The following is a 15,103-nucleotide window of genomic DNA, read 5'->3' as shown; positions in this document are numbered from 1 at the left end:
CCAGAGATTAAAACAGGACAGAAAGATACATAGCGTCACTAAATAGGACTAGCGAGAGAGAGCGCACAGATCTAAAGAACTCATTTTGCTCATAGGATAGCGAGCCTGACTGTAATTTAGGTGTTACTTAACCTTGACTCATACTTTTAAATACTTGTAAAGTGATTTTATGGGAGAGCAAGTATGTCACATGGTTCATTTTTATGGCTTCCCAGTCGTTAGCCTTACATTTATTTGCAACGGCTTGGCGGATGTTTCTCCGTTGGCACCTGTTCTGTGTTGTAGTTTGCAGATAGCAAAGGAGTGTACTGCAACTGGGGTAAGCCAACCTCTCTTTCCCCCTCCCCTCTCCAGGAAACACTGAAAGCTCACTTCATTCCCAGAGAGAACCGGCCATGAAAGTCACTCACAGAAGCTTGCTAATCCTTCTTGACTTCCATCTGATCTTCTCTGCCTTTGGTAAATCCTTCAGCACTGGCAGGGAGGGAGGGAGAAATTCAGTATCCAAAAGCAATAGGGGACCTGAAACAGAGCCCTGAACAATATTTCCCACCCTCTTTGTCTCCCTAAAGGCGCTTTAAGTCAAGCAGCAGAGAATCCAATCCATCGGGTGAAGAGAGTCCAGGGAGGAAGAGGGGACGTCATTCATCCCAGAAATGGTAAGCTTTGTGAGTCCAGAGATGGGGAAATTGGAGAATCTAGATATCATCTACTGGATCTCAGGAGGAGATTGTTAAGGACATGTCAAGGGTGGGGGGAAATTTCAGCTGCAAGAATGAACAACATGACCTTGCAGCACACACAGTAGTTAAACTATGGAACTCATTCCCAGAGGTGACTGTGATGGCCACCAACCTTGACCACTCCATACTTGGTGGTAGTAATGCTTCTGAACACCAGTTGCTGGAAACCACAGGAGGGGAGAATGCTGTTGCGCTTGTCGGTTTCCCAAAGTGTGAGGACAGTATGTTGGACTAGATGGGCCACTGGTCTGATCCAGCAGACTCTTCTTATGTCAAGGAGTGACTGTAGATTTCAGGCACTGGTTTGGACATCAGTTTGTGGTTGTGATGGCCTGGGACTCGGGCTCGACAAGGAACCAGAGGAGTCTCAGTCCGCACCAGTTCCTTTGCCTCAGGCGGCATCTGGACCAAGTCTGGGGCCTGATCCTGCACAGGTTCCCCTGCAACAAACACCAGCTGGGCCAAGTCAGGAGCCTGAGTCTGCCCTGGCTCCAGATGCAGGGATGACCTTGTTGCCTTCAGCTGGACCATCACTTACAGCTGCTCCACTACTGGTTGGGTCAGGGGGGCTGTGGCAGCCCCTGGGTCTAGTAACCCACTGAAATCTCCTGAGGTGCAGAGTCTAAGGTCTGGGAGAAGAAGAGACCTGAGTACTTGCAGGAGGAGTGCTCACCTTCGGGTGAGACAGGGAGGTGAGTCACTGGGGGATCAGGACCGGCCATTACCCTGACAAAGATAAAAGGCTGTCGGACCCCGCCCCAGGCTGTGGGAGCAACGTTGCTGTTTGCCAGAACCTGCCTGTGATCCTGTGCCTGACCTTGCCTGGTTTCCTGCCTCGTGTCCTGCCTTGGCCCTGTTGAAGTGACTCCTTGCAGAACCCTTGGATTCGGGACCAGACCTGGACCGCGTTGCTTGGGTTAACCCCCTGGGCCCAGCACAGTGGTGGATCTGATCACACATTCTGAGGCCCACGTTTCTTCCAGGCCAAAGGCAAAATTTGGCAGAGCAACAAATGTGCCTTCTACCTTTGTTGAAGGAAACATCCCAGAAAGGCAAAAAAGCACTTGTGTGGGGGCATGGAGCAGAGGGTGTACATGGGTGCAGACTTGAAAGAGTCCCAAGGGCCAACTAGAGAGAACGAGGGCATGAGGTCCCCTTTCACTGCCTTACACAGTTAGTGGCAGCCACTGAAGCACAAACTTCATGTAACTTTTGTTTGTATTGAACCAGTGCCAGCGCCTCAGATACTCCCCAAAAACATCTCCAAGACTCCAGAAGGCTGCAATGTGACCCTGCAGTGCATTGTATCCACAGAAGAAAAGTTTGTTATCTCCTGGGGGAAAGGGAATCCCCCAAGGACCTTAGCTGGAGGTTCAAGTGAATATCAGCTTTCCCACAACGGTAGGGATCTCCACGTCTCCTGGCGAAAAGGTTCCAATGACTCCACGTTCACCTGCATGGTCATCAGTTCTTCAGATCAAAAGGAAACCTCAATTGACATGCTCAAAATCTGCACAAGTGATAGAGGTGAGAAATGGAGTCTCTCTCTCTCTCTCAGTGGCGTAGTGTGGGGGGTGCAGGGGGGCCGGCCGCACCGGGCGCAACATCGGGGGGGGGGGGCGCTCACACTCGCAGCTCTCTGCCCCTACCTGGCTCACTCACTCTCTCTCACTGCAGTGCTGGCTGTGCGAATCCGATCCGAGCTGCCGGGTCGCCGCCCACTGTGGAGGGGAGGGTGCCAGGCATGCAGTGCGGTGCGGTGTGGTGTGGTGCTGTGCGGAGAGAGAGCGAGGGACTATCTGGGGAAGGGACAGTGCAGCGGGAGGGGGGCGCAAATTACTTGCCTTGCCCTGGGTGCTGACAACCCATGCTACGTCACTGCTCTCTCTCTCTCTCTCTCTCTCTCTCTCTCACACACACACACACACACACACACACACAAAAACACATTTCTGAGAGGCGTTGCTTGGGGTGGTGAATACTTGGGGTATCTCTAAAAATCAGGGAATCAAGGAGAGGTGTGTGGGCACACAGAGCATTGGTGGTTTTGGGAACTAAATGGAAACAGGAATGGAAAACCTCCATACTCCTTCTGCTGGAAGTTGTGACAAGCACAGAAAAGACCCACCATTTCTCAGCTACACAGGAAACTGCCGTACATGACGTCATACCATCTACTTCATTATTGTCTACACGGATTGGCAGTGGCTCTGCCACTGGTTTAAGGCTGAGAGTCGCTCCCAGCCCTTTTCTGGAGATGCCATCAGGGGTTAAGCCTGTGAACTTCATCCATTGAGCTATGGCCCTCACCCCTTCTCCTCCCCATCTCCCTCCCCCATTCACATAAATAAAGACAAATGAATTTGTAATGATAAATATTGCAGGAAGATACTCACACTCTGTCCGCCACTGCTCTCTCTCTGGAAAAAAACTAAGCTGTTCAAACTAACACCCACGCCCTTTTTTTTTCTAGCTACAAAGAAAGTGATTTGAGGTGTGGCCTTCAAGGAAATGGCTCTGGGCAGGCAGTGAATGATAGAAGGGAGGGGGAGTCAGGTCCTGCTTCCATTGAAAGTATCTGGTTGGCCAGTGAGAGGGCATGCAGTTGGACCGGATGGGCCCCCTGTGGCCTCTTCTTCTGTTCTTCTGGAACCTCCAGGGTCAGATCTACACCCATGGCCTTTAACATTAAGGAAGGGTTTGTTGAAACAAAATATTTACGGTAAAAAATCCTTCCAGTAGCACCTTTTGTTGTTGTTTAGTCGTTTAGTCGTGTCCGACTCTTCATGACCCCATGGATAAAGAGCACACCAGGCCCTCCTGTCTTCCACTGCCTCCCGCAGTTTGGTCAAACTCATGCTGGTAGCTTCAAGAACACTATCCAACCATCTCGTCCTCCGTCATCCCCTTCTCCTTGTGCCCTCCATCTTTCCCAACATCAGGGTCTTTTCCAGGGAGTCTAGTCTTCTCTTATGAGGTGGCCAAAGTCTTAGAGCCTCAGCTTCAGGATCTGTCCTTCCAGTGAGCACTCAGGGCTGATTTCCTTCAGAATGGAGAGGTTGGATCTTCTTGCAGTCCATGGGACTCTCAAGAGTCTCCTCCAGCACAAGAATTCAAAAGCATCAATTCTTCGGCGATCAGCCTTCTTTATGGTCCAGCTCTCACTTCCATACATCACTACTGGGAAAACCAGAGCTTTCACTATACGGACCTTAGTAGCACCTTAGAGACCAACTATGTTTGTTATTGGTATGAGCTTTCATGTGCATGCAAACTTCTTCAGATACACAAAAGCTTATCCCCAGCTTATGCACATGAAAGGTTATACACAGAACAAACTTACTTGGTTTCTAAGCTGCTACTGGACAATTTTCAGTTTTGACAATGTGGTATTGCCGAGTCTTTTTTATCGCTTATTCCAAAATCTTTTTTACGCTGTAGTTTTCATTACAGGATATTCCAAGAGACTCTTATTGTACATTGCAGGTGGCCTTGGACAAATTATACGTTGGGAGTTCATGTTAATTCTTCTTCTCCCCGTTGTTGCCTGTTTATTGGTGGTCACAATAATCATAGTGAAGAAAAGAAAATCCAGGAAAAGAGAGAGAGATGGAACCACCTATGTTGATCCGCAGGTGAGATGTGCAACCTCTATTAAGTCTGTCTCCTGTCCTTGCTCAGGGCTGGGACATCTGCTTGTTTGCACCTGTTCCTCATCCTCCTGACTCCCAGCTTCCACTTTTCCTCACCTCTCCTCCTCCTCTGGACTGTGTCCTGTCTCCCACCACCACCAACCTGGGTCCAAACTGTCCTCTCCTGAACTTTCCTTGGAGGCTACTTGGTCAGGCAATCTCCAGCACTCCTCCTTATCTATCCCTACAATCGTATGGATCTGTGCAGCCTACTAGCAATTAAGAAATATATGGAATTTGTCAGGTTCTTGTCAGTCCAATAGGTAAAAAAGGTAAAGGACCCCTGGGCGGTTAAGTCCAGTCAAAGGCAACTATGGGGTTGTGGGGCTCATCTTGCTTTCAGGCCGAGGGAGCCAGTGTTTGTCCACAGACAGCTTTCCAGGGCATGTGGCCAGCATGACTAATCTGCTTCTGGTGCAACAGAACACCAAGACAGAAACCAGAGCACACAGAAACACCGTTTACCTTCCTGTTACAGCAGTACCTATTTATCTACTTGCACTGGTGTGCTTTCGAACTGCTAGGTTGGCAGGAGCTGGGACAGAGCAATGGGAACTCACCTCACTGTGGGGATTCGAACCGCCGACCTTCCGACTGGCAAGCCCATGAGGCTCAGTAGTTTAGACCACAGTGCCACCCACGTCCAATAATGTTGTTTGAAGGATGGGGGGCCCAGATGTTGCCACAACTGCCAGAACAGATGACCCTGCTTCTCTGCATCCCAAAGGCAGTTGGAACCAATGACATGTGCAGTGGAAAAGGAGGGGTCCAGGTAAGCACAGTAAATGATTCCAATACAGCAATTACGCATTCTGAACTTTCAGCAGTTTATAAGCCAACCTTCAGATGTGGAACAACTTCACCTATGCAGATGGGTGATCTAGCAGTCAGTAGAAGCAAACTCCCCAAATACTTGAACTAAGCAGTATAGTTAAGCTGTCTGCCCTTCTCCTATCAAACTGGGCCTGGCCAGGGCTTAATCCGCATCCAGGGTTTAGGTGGCCTCCGGTGCTCAGAAACTCTTTTAGGAGCTGCACCCCAGAGTCTACTGCATTGTGTTGTTTAGCTGTTTCTCTTTCTCTCTGAACCTGCAGGTTGACTGGAACAGAGAGGGCTGTTCAGTGAGGCCATCCTGTGAATCCCGAGAACGAGGCCTTGTGTGTTGTCCCCTACACAACAGTTTTGGCAGGAATTCCGAGGATCGTTGGGACTATGGGATGCAGTGGTCGTTCGGGGACGAAGGGGGCCCTGAGTTATGCTGCTGCTTTGGGGTTTGAATGGGTCCCTAGCGGAACCTCCAAGCATCCCTATTTTCCAGCAACAGTCCTGGATTTACAGAAGCCATCCCAGTTTCTGATTTGATCCTGGAATGTGCGGCTTTTCCATAGGATGTCCCTATTTTCATCAGAGAAATGTTGGAGAGTATGGAGTTATGCGACTCCTGAGGCAAGGAGATAAGTAAATGTTCAGCCTCTAGAAGACATCTGAAGTCAGCCCTGCATAGGGATGTTTGTTAAAGTTTAATGTTTTATTAGGTTTTATATATATATTGGAACCCACCCAGAGTTGCTGGGGCAACCCAGTCAGATGGGTGGGATAGAAATGAATGAATGAATGAGAAAGATGTCCCTGTTTTCATCAGAGAAAATGTTGGAAGGTGTGCCCTAGAGCCAGAGCTGATAGTCTTTCAGTGGACCTTCAGAAAAGAAACTCCTGGAAAGCCCCCATTGCTTACAGAAACATTGGTATAAAAAGGTCCCAGACCAGGCTGAAGAATGAAGACAGTGGCCTTCCTCTAAATCACTGCTAATCACCCATCCTGTTGCCAATGAAGCAAAACATCACCATGGATAGTTGAATGGTTTGGGGCAGGGCCATTTAACCAGTATTTTCTGCTCCAAGGCGAGTTGTTACACCAACCACTGCTCCCCCATGTTTTGCCACTTGCAGGTGGAATTGCAAAGGAGCAATCAAAATCTAAACATATACCGTTCAACAACTTTCCCTGCTTTTTTGTAAATTCTAACCCCCTGAAAGAACCAAATAAAACGTTTAGGTAAATGTCTTTTGGCTGGGAATTTCAAAGCTGAGAAGCATCCAACTATAATTTCTGAATGTCACATTTTAGATTGCTGTGTCCCATTATTCCCAAAGATCACAACTTTTCTCTTGTCTTTTTTTCCACACTCTCGCTTCATGAAGGCAACGAGATATGAACAAAGCCTAACTCTGCTAAAAAGCACAAAGCATCCAGCAAGCCCCTTGCGTTATTTCTTCAGCGACCTGTGTAAAGACTAGGCTTAATTTTCTTGCTTTTGTGGTGTAATCAGATGATGAAAGTATTGTCAGGGAAATATTGTGGTTCAAGCCCAATACCTATAGAATCCAGACACCACCTTGTGTCCCATATGCATCATTGCACCTAGAGGCTAATCTTCCCTTGGTAGAATTACTGCTCTGGTGTAGGACACTTAACTATTGGCTTCGCCTAAACTCACATCCCCCCGGTCTAATATCCCTAGTGCTGCAAGATTGTCACAAGAGCACCTGGACTAAAATTGTCTATCAAAAACTTCACTCTTGTGGTTTATCACCACAACAGCTACTCACTTTGGGTTTTAGTAAAGCAAACAGTCTCATTTGTCAGCGCCTAAATGATATCGAGCGTCAGAACAACTTGGCCACAATAAGGAAATTTTGCCCATGGTATGACTTTTTTCCACCTTCCCATTTCGACTCTCTGGCACCATATCTGCATAACCTAGCAATTCTAAAATATAGGCACATTTTTACCCTCACAAGATTGAATGGATTGCCCTCGGCTGTACTAGAGGGACAATTCCAACAGATTCCACACAAAAAATGCTTATGTCCCTGTGGAGATGGCAGTACCGAATCGGCGGCGCATGCCCTTCTGGCTTGCACTCTTTATAAAGACTTGAGGAATGAGGTTATCACCCCTCTTTTATGGTCCATTCTGGGTCGCCTAGACACTGCCACAGTGTCCTTTCTCTTGGCAGATCAAGATGAGCAGGTGACAAGAATGGTTGCAAGGTTTTTAGCTGGGGCAATCAGAATAAGATCCACTATTTGACTATTGATTCAAAACCCTAAAGTATATTTTATATAATTGACTTTTTATTTCTATTCTTTGTATATCGTATTGTTCTTTTATTGCTATGGCCGATGGCTGACGCAAATAAAGATTCATTCATTCAGACACCAAATGTCAGCAAGCCTCCAGACTCACTAAGATTTGCTTTTACTAAGCTCTGTTTTCAAGCTATGCCCTCCATTGTCCTAGATGGACAATATAAGAAACAAGATTTACCAACTATCGAAGAATGGCAGATGAAGATAATGGACTATATGGAACTTGCCGAACTGACCGGGAGACTCCGAGACCAGAGAGAAGAGACGGTGAAAGAAGACTGGAAGAAGTTTAAGGAATATTTGAAGGGGGGAAAAAATTAAATCTTAGAATAGCTTTGGACTTGGAAATAGGCTGTAGGGTTAGAAGTAGAAGATAGTATATTTTAAAATAGTGTTATTCGTAAGTGATAAAATGTGAAGTTATTTTAAGTGTGATAAAAAAAGATGGTTAGAAACTATGATATATGTAAACTGCTAAAGATGAAGTAAAATGAAAATCAGATAGGGGGGACTTGGGGAAGCCCACTTAACAATGTTTAGAAAAATGAGGATATGACAAGAATTTGTTTGTATTGTTTGTTTTTCTGTTTGTGTTCTTTATTTGTGTTATAAAATGAATAAAAAAATTTGAGGGGGGCGGAGATGGACAATATAACAGGGTACTACTATACAAAGACAGACTCTGTATATGTGGGCAACCGCAGGTGGAATACACCTTGTACTATTTTCTATATGGCTCACTATACATTGGACCTAGGAGGCAATTTCCCAGGATGTCTCTCCTTGGCAGAGAAGGTCCTATGGCTTCTTAGCAATGCAAATGCTTCAGTGACTCACAGAGTTGCCCTTTTTGCTCTGGTGGCCAAAAAGATCACAAAGAAGACCTTGGGCAATATAGCATTGAACTGTAAGGGAGACACAGAGATCTAAATAGAGACCATTATTTGTGGCTTGACACCCCTTTTGCTGGTATTTCTTTTTGATTCAGATTTGTCATGGCCAGTGGCTAGTACAATAAAGTTATTCGGATTGGGCTGGAAATGTCAGCAACACAACCTCAACCGGCAAGTAGTTGAAGGGTGGCACAGCAAATGTAAAAACTGCGCAAGCAGTTATACACTTACAATCAAGTGGGAGCAAAGGATCAGTTATGTCTGTGTATGTCAATGCTTCCTTCTACTAGTTTATACTGCTTTAATCATGAGGCATGTCAACTTTCTTATCTTTGCCTTCCTCCTTCTTTCTCAACAGTTAAGCAACAGCTCCTTTGCATGTTTCGTTCTGTCCCCCTTTCATGATTCTCTTGCAAACACAAGTTTCACATTCCAACCTTCACTTGCTCAGCCCTTCTCACACAAATTTCAATTTTCTTTAATTATTTTATTTTATTCTCCTTCCACAGTATCACTCTCATCTCTCCTGACCTCTAAATTTATACTTTGCTTCCGTCTTTTATTGTGGACTTGATTATCCCCATCTTTGTAGCTACATGTTTCCTGTTCTGTGCCTCACATGCCTATTTCACCATACTGATACCTTGTCACAGTAATCCGCATGATTGCCTTTCCACAACAATCCATGCTCTGGTCACCTTCCAATTAGATTTCCATAGCACCCTCTTTTTGAGGCTGCCTTTGAAGACAAACTGGAAGTTGCAGCTATTGTCAAATGTGCTTGCTAGCATCTTATGTTTGGTGAGGTGCAACCATATAACTGTTAGAATTCCCACTCCATGATTGCAGTCATGGGATTGTTTTTTTTTTTTTTAATATAATTTTTATTCAGTTTACAAATAAGACAAATTAATGCAATTCAAACAATTTATAAAACCATTCTCTCATTTTTTGACTTCCCTCAACTTGGCTGGTACTCCTTCCCTTCTCAATTTTCCACACATTTCTTAGTTCATATCTACTTCTTAAATTAAATCTGCATTCAATCCATAATTTTAACTTTCATTTTTACAAAGCTTCTCTGAACGTTACAAGCGTTATTTATTTTTCACTTAAATTATGCATATATTCTGAGAATTTTTCCCATTCTTCAATAAATCTCTGATCTCGTCGATTCCTGATTCTTCCTGTCATTCTATCCAGTCATGGGATTCTATCCAGTCTATTCTATTGCAGTCATGGGATTGCTGTCTATCACAAGACAGTGTATGTTTTAACTCCACCGAGTGGGAAGTGATGGAGACAGGATATTTGTTTTACTGTGTTCCATGAAGTGGGACTATTGTCCTTTGTTCTTTTTCTCTTTGCTGTCTGATGCTAGAGAGAAAGGGAGCCATGTTGCAGTGCTCCGTATGTGTTTATATGTAAATAAAGTAGATTAGCCAAAATGCTGAGTTGCTGTGGTCTGTCACGCAAGGTGCACAAACTCTGCGGATCCCTAAGTGTGCCTGTGTCTGTTGGCATCGGTCGCTGTGATGTTCGGACAGAAGAAAGCTTTTGAAGCTCCCGAACGATCGACCAGGAGGGAGAGAACATGCCAGTGGGGCATGTGTCTCTGCCAGGGTCCTACTTGAGTGTAGGACGAGCTCCTGACAATAACACCATTCTGCACTGATTGCATATACATTAGCGACATCCAGTGCTTTTTTTTCTTTTAAAAAAATGTTTAGGGGGTACTCTCATTTTTCTACTCATATTGAAATACTGCCAAACAATGAGGCCAAACTTTGATTCAAAAAATGTTTAGGGGTATGTGTACCCATCATTTCAAGTACTGATTGTAGCATGTAAAGCTGTAATCGTTTTGATATCTATATATCAAGTTTAACTCCCTTTATGGACATGCCAATCAGTAAAGACTGGAAGAAGCCTTTTTTGTTTTTCCCAATGTCTGGAGAAGCTCGTTCTGAGGTGAAATAGGATAGGGCCTTCTCTGTGGTGCTGTCTAGGTTGTGGAAATCCCCACCAAAGATATTACTGGCATGAATACTGGTTAATTTTTTAGTATTAAACTTCACACGGCTCTTTGCAGAGTTTGGACGATCTTCTATCTTGAAGTAATGAGCCTGTGATTTCAGCACCAACAAGACTGAACTAGAACAGACAAATTGGCTCAATTTGCAACATGCACATACAAATACAGATGTCTCATTATCTTGAGAATCTTTTCTTGATGTCAGTCATTGCACTGTAAGGAGGAGGACTGGGAGCAAATTTTGCTGAGGTGTGATAAGCATATTTTCTTCAGCAACGTCTCATAGAAACAGCAAGGGATTATTATCTACCCTGTAATTTTATGACTGGTGATTATTATCCTCTGTCTTCTTCAGCAAAGCAACAGGACTAAAGGATATTTATAATATCCCCTGCATCACTCCAAGTTGGAGCCAGAGATATCACCACTCAGTCAGTCTGATCACTGAGACACAGTCTGAAACTTAGATAAACCAGACTGCCGCTTATATAAGGATGTGCTACTCGTCATCGGAATCAGAGAAGGATAATGTATTGGCAAGTGTATTGGAATGCAAAGGGGGTTGTTTTATGCAAGATAGTGGCGTTTGTAATGTTGGTGCTAGTGTTTTTGCCTCAAGTGGTGTCTAAGGTTCCCAGCATCAAATGTGACGTCAGTGACCCTCTTTCTATTCTTCACAAGCATTACCAATCAGGCGACCTCATTATTGCTGGTATTATGTCTCATATATACAGATTCTCCAACTCTATAAGTTTCAGAGAACGTCCTTCTAATGACCTCTTTGATGGCACCCTGTAAGTTTCCTTCAATGTTTTTCCATGACAAGTCTGTCCTTGTTAAGCCCAGTGGACAGGTGGAGTTCACAGCCAATCCATCTTTCCTTTCTTTAATGAATGGCACACCTTCCCTAACTAAATACCACATCATCTCCATCGTGTTCCCATTTTTATTTTAGTAATTCCAGACAAGAATCCAGTATCACAAGCCTCTTTCTGGAAGAATTTTCAAATTAAAAAGAGCTAGCAAATGTTAGTCCTGCTCCAGCCCTACTCACCTAGCTGTTAGATCAGCGAGTGGCCCTTGGCGGGGTGGGGTGGGGGACTGTTATAAAATATTTCATTTCAGTGCTCATTGGCTTTGGGGGAAGAATATTAGGTTACCCCAGATGGTTAATTTTTGCAGCTGGACATGGTCACTGATAGCCAATTGCACAAAATGCCATAAAATAAATGAAGTGGCGACCACCCTTGTGAGCCACCTTAATTTCTACCCATTTAGTAAAAAAGCCTTTCCATAGAACTTATTTTATGGGATAGCAATGCTCCTAGAGGAGTAACAGTGCTCTGATTTTTGTGTTATCAACTGTGCCTGCATCTGAGCTCTAACTGCCTTGTCAAAGACTGTATATTTCCATTTCTTTGCCATTTAACTATAACTTCTACATTTTCCCTGTGTGTGAGCGCTCACACAAGCTATATACACCACACATACTATTGGCATCCATTCTACTCACATTCTACTCACCTCCTACCCCCACCCCACCAATTTCCCTATGTCTGAAATGTTTGCAAATGTGTACAAACTCCCGAAATAATAATATTTTTGTTCAAAAAGGGGGAGGATGTTAAATTCTAGATATATCGGTCCCATTTTAGAAAGAACACAAAGTAATTCGACTCTCCAGAATTTGGGGAGAAATGTTACAATCCTATAGAGAAACTGGAATGAAGAGAATTTCTTTTAGAGATCCTTCTGTTAACTGCTAACTTTCAAAGCAGAAACTGGTAGTGCTCTTGTAAACAAATATGACAAATATCCCCCTCTGCATGACAGCATTTCTTTATATTTCTGATTACAGGTCAATGATTCAGATCTACCAACATATTCTAGCCTCAATATTTGCTGTAAAGGAGCTTAATGGAAATCCTAAGATTTTGCCTAATCTCACCCTTGGCTTCCATATCTACAATAGCTATTTCAATCCAAGATGGACCTATCAAGCCTCACTGGAGGTCTTCTCCACCCAGGGCAGATTCATTCCAAACTACAAATGTGATACTATCAACAATCCAGTAGCTGTCATTGGGGGACCCACCTCTGAAGTTTGTTGCCACATGGCAGACATCCTGTGCATCTACAAGATTCCACAGGTAATACATGTGTGTGGAACTGGAGAGTTTATGAGAGCATCAGCCACATCCCTTGGTTTCAGATATTGATTTGTACATTGAAGATAGGAATTGCTTCCAAAATACCATATTTAACAGTGGAAGATTTGACAGGTTGTCCCTTTAAATGTTTTAAGGGGTGAACCTTTATTGAGAGAATACAGTGGTTGGGAGCATTTGGGGGGTTGTTGGTGTGTGTGTGTGTGTTATAGTGCTTTGCGAAGACTTGTTGACGCACTTGTGGCCATGCTAATGGTTGCACTAGCATACCAGTATCTAGTCTTATCTGCAAGATCTGCCATTAGATCCCAATGTACTTTCTGTCCACCTCGCTATAAAACCTATAGGATTAGCCAATATAGGATTAGCCAATGTGGTGTCTTCCGCTTATGAAAAGCATGTAGGTTATGGGTGATAGCCAATTAAGTCAGACAAAGGATCACCTCTGTGTATGACTTATGCTATATGTCAGAAACACTTAACATTCCATCGGCAAACTATCAAAGGAATCGCCAAAGAAGATTCCTTTAACACAATCTGGTCTCCCTTTTTCTCTTTTATTGAAGAAGAACAAGATATTTTAATGCCACCATCATCACTGAGGTTTCTGTGGAGGGGACATATTCCTTAGAAATGCCTGGTATTGTAACTGTATTGTAACTTTTGAATAAATGTGTGTTTTTTTAAAAAAATAATAGAAACATTTAAGTTAACTAAGGTGAGTTATTTTTGAATTCAGAAGGCTGTATTTTCTTAAAATGAGTACAATCCTTAGATCAGGCACAGCCAAAATGTTTGCCCTCTAAAAATTGTGGACTACAATTCTCACAGTCTCTGACCATTGGCCATGTTGACTGGGACTTATGGGAACTGGAGTCCAAAAACATCCCATCTAACCCTAAATTACACTGATTTCCCCCTATTTTCCTTAGTTCATCTATGGCACTGCTCCAGTGATAAATAAGAAAAGTCAGACTGTCCTCTACCACCAGATGTTTCCAGATGTGGATCATCAGTATAAAGGGATTCTTCAGTTACTGCTTCATTTCAGGTGGACATGGATTGGGGTGTTATCTGCACATGATGACAACGGAGAGAAATTCATACATACAGTGGTTCCCATGTTTGCTCAGAGAGACATCTGCTTTGACTTCATTTTATCAATGCCCCAAATATCTTACTCCAATGACTTTGATAAGAAAATTGATGAGGCAATAAAAACATGCAATGTTATCAGGAATAGCACTGTTAATGCAATGATCGTTCATGGTGAAATTGATACCATGGTAGGTTTGAGAATGTTGCCTGTTTATACTGACTGGGGTAGATCAACAAATGACAAAAGTAAAATCTGGATTATGACATCCCAGATGGGTTTCACATCAGTCTCCTTTCAAAGAAATTGGGACATAGATTTCCTTCATGGTTCTATCTCCGTTGCCGTTCACTCTAAGGAGGTAATAGGATTCCAGAAATTTCTTCAGATGATAAAACCTTCTTCAGGAAACCAATATGACTTTATCAGAGAGTTTTGGGGAGAGGCATTTGAATGTTCTTTCCTCAATCCCATGATAGATGTAGTCAATGGAAAAATCTGCACTGGAATGGAGAAACTGGAGACTCTGCCTGCCTCTGTTTTTGAAATGAGCATGACAGGCCACAGCTACAGTGTTTACACTGCTGTCTTTGCTGTGGCACATGCATTGCATGTCATGCATTCATCAAGGTTCAAGCACAGAGCAATGGTGGATGAAGGAAGAATGAAGATTCTGAGTCAACAGCTGTGGAAGGTAATGTTCTGAGCACACTAAGAATGTAGGAACGTAAGAGCATAGAATCACAGAATTATAGAGTTTGTAGCGACCTGAAGAGTCATCTAGTCTAACAGCCAGGAATCTCAGCTAAAGCATCTATGACAGATGGCCATCCAACCTCTGCTTAAAAATCTCCAAGGAAAGAGAGTCCACAACTTCCCAAGGGAGACCATTCCACAACCGAACAGCCCTTGCTGTCAGAAAGTTCTTCCTGATGTATAGTCAGAATCTCCTTTAATGTAACTTGAAGTTATTAGTTCAGGTCCTACTTTCCAGAAAAGGAGAAAACAACCTTGCTCCATTTTCCATTAGACAGCCGTTAAGATACTTGAAGATGGCCATCAGTCTCCTCTTTTCCAGGCTAAACATCCCCAAATCCCTCAATCTGGGGCAACTCCCTCAATCTGGCAGGAGAAAGCATGCTTGCTGCATCTTCCATGTGACAGTCCTTCAATTATTTCAAGATGACTATCATATCTGCTCCCAATCTCTTTTCCAGGCTAGACATGTCCAGCTCCTTCACCCTCTCCTCATAAGAGTTGGTTTAGAGACCATGGATCAATCTGCTCCTGTCTCTTCCATCTGTTGATGGGCGGAGGGCAGGA

The 15,103-nt window shown here is 43.9% G+C and overlaps 1 protein-coding gene and 1 long non-coding RNA gene across 3 annotated transcripts in view; one reads left to right on the top strand and one right to left on the bottom strand.

Annotated features, from left to right (window-relative positions):
- The window catches only part of LOC310666072 (uncharacterized protein), a 1,539,811-nt gene that overhangs the window by 402,558 nt on the left and 1,122,150 nt on the right, over positions 1–15,103 (bottom strand). The window lies entirely within an intron of this gene.
- Positions 1,972–7,647, top strand: LOC310666291. Its single transcript, XR_014505858.1, has 3 exons — positions 1,972–2,270; positions 4,230–4,378; positions 5,530–7,647. It is a non-coding gene; the product is annotated as an uncharacterized lncRNA (long non-coding RNA).

This window comes from Podarcis tiliguerta (genome assembly GCF_965153285.1).
Source record: "Podarcis tiliguerta genome assembly, chromosome: 16".
Classification (NCBI taxonomy): domain Eukaryota; kingdom Metazoa; phylum Chordata; class Lepidosauria; order Squamata; family Lacertidae; genus Podarcis; species Podarcis tiliguerta.
The sequence above is the reverse complement of the archived record's forward strand: the minus strand, read 5'-3'. Positions and strand labels throughout refer to the sequence as shown.